This window comes from Gouania willdenowi, unplaced genomic scaffold (genome assembly GCF_900634775.1).
Source record: "Gouania willdenowi unplaced genomic scaffold, fGouWil2.1 scaffold_129_arrow_ctg1, whole genome shotgun sequence".
Taxonomy (NCBI): Eukaryota; Metazoa; Chordata; class Actinopteri; order Blenniiformes; family Gobiesocidae; genus Gouania; species Gouania willdenowi.
Window position 1 is genome coordinate 193,503 of NW_021144877.1, and position 777 is coordinate 194,279.

The window sequence follows — 777 nt, forward strand, 5'->3', positions numbered from 1 at the left end:
TTTTAGTGAAATATTCGGAAAAAACGGTTTTTTAAAAAATTAATTCGGAAAAAACGGATTTCAATTTTTTAAAATCGGAAAAAGAATTAAAAAACAACAATAATTCGGGAAAAAAAATTATTTGGAAAACTGATTTTTTTTTTTTTTTACTGACTACAATGCTCCATCGTAATCTATCAAAAACACTCACTACCAACAGAATTCAGGTCAAATATCTGATCAAACGCTTCACTTTGACTTGATTTAATACAAAAATACAAAGACGTTTTTACTTTAGGAACGACACGTCTGGGATCTTCCCACCGTCTGAAACAGAAACAGTTGCTACTTTAGACATCAGCACATTTAAACCATGACGTAGATTGTTTAGAGTCGTGTCACCTTTAACTGAGTGAAGATATGTGCTGCTTTGTTCAAGTCCCACTTGTTGTCCTGCAAACACCTGCAACACACAGACAGTGTTTACCAGTGAGCTGTGACATTCATCCTAGTCTGGTAGACGTCATTAGGAGAGGACACCTACTTCAGGGACCATTCCAGGTTCATGTCTGACTTCAGGGAGAAGGTGCTGAGCATCTCCTGCTGTGGGGCAGTGAGGGTGGGCACTGGGCTGGAGGAAGGGGGCGGGGCACAAAAGCTCTGCTGATCTGCTCCGTTGTAGCCATTCTGATGAAGAGCTGGTCGTTGATGATGCACAAACTGTTCAAGTATGAACGAGGACCACAGGGTTCAAAGGTTAGAGACTTTCTATGGTGTTAATATTACAGTAATATAGGT

General features: G+C 39.9%; 1 long non-coding RNA gene across 1 annotated transcript; it reads right to left on the reverse strand.

Moving 5' to 3' along the window:
• Positions 1 to 412: 412 nt before the first annotated feature.
• LOC114458564 (uncharacterized) lies at positions 413 to 771 on the reverse strand. Its single transcript, XR_003673061.1, has 2 exons — positions 524 to 771; positions 413 to 442 (listed from the first exon to the last, which is right to left on the reverse strand). It is a non-coding gene; the product is annotated as an uncharacterized LOC114458564 (long non-coding RNA).
• Between the last annotated feature and the right edge of the window lie 6 nt (positions 772 to 777).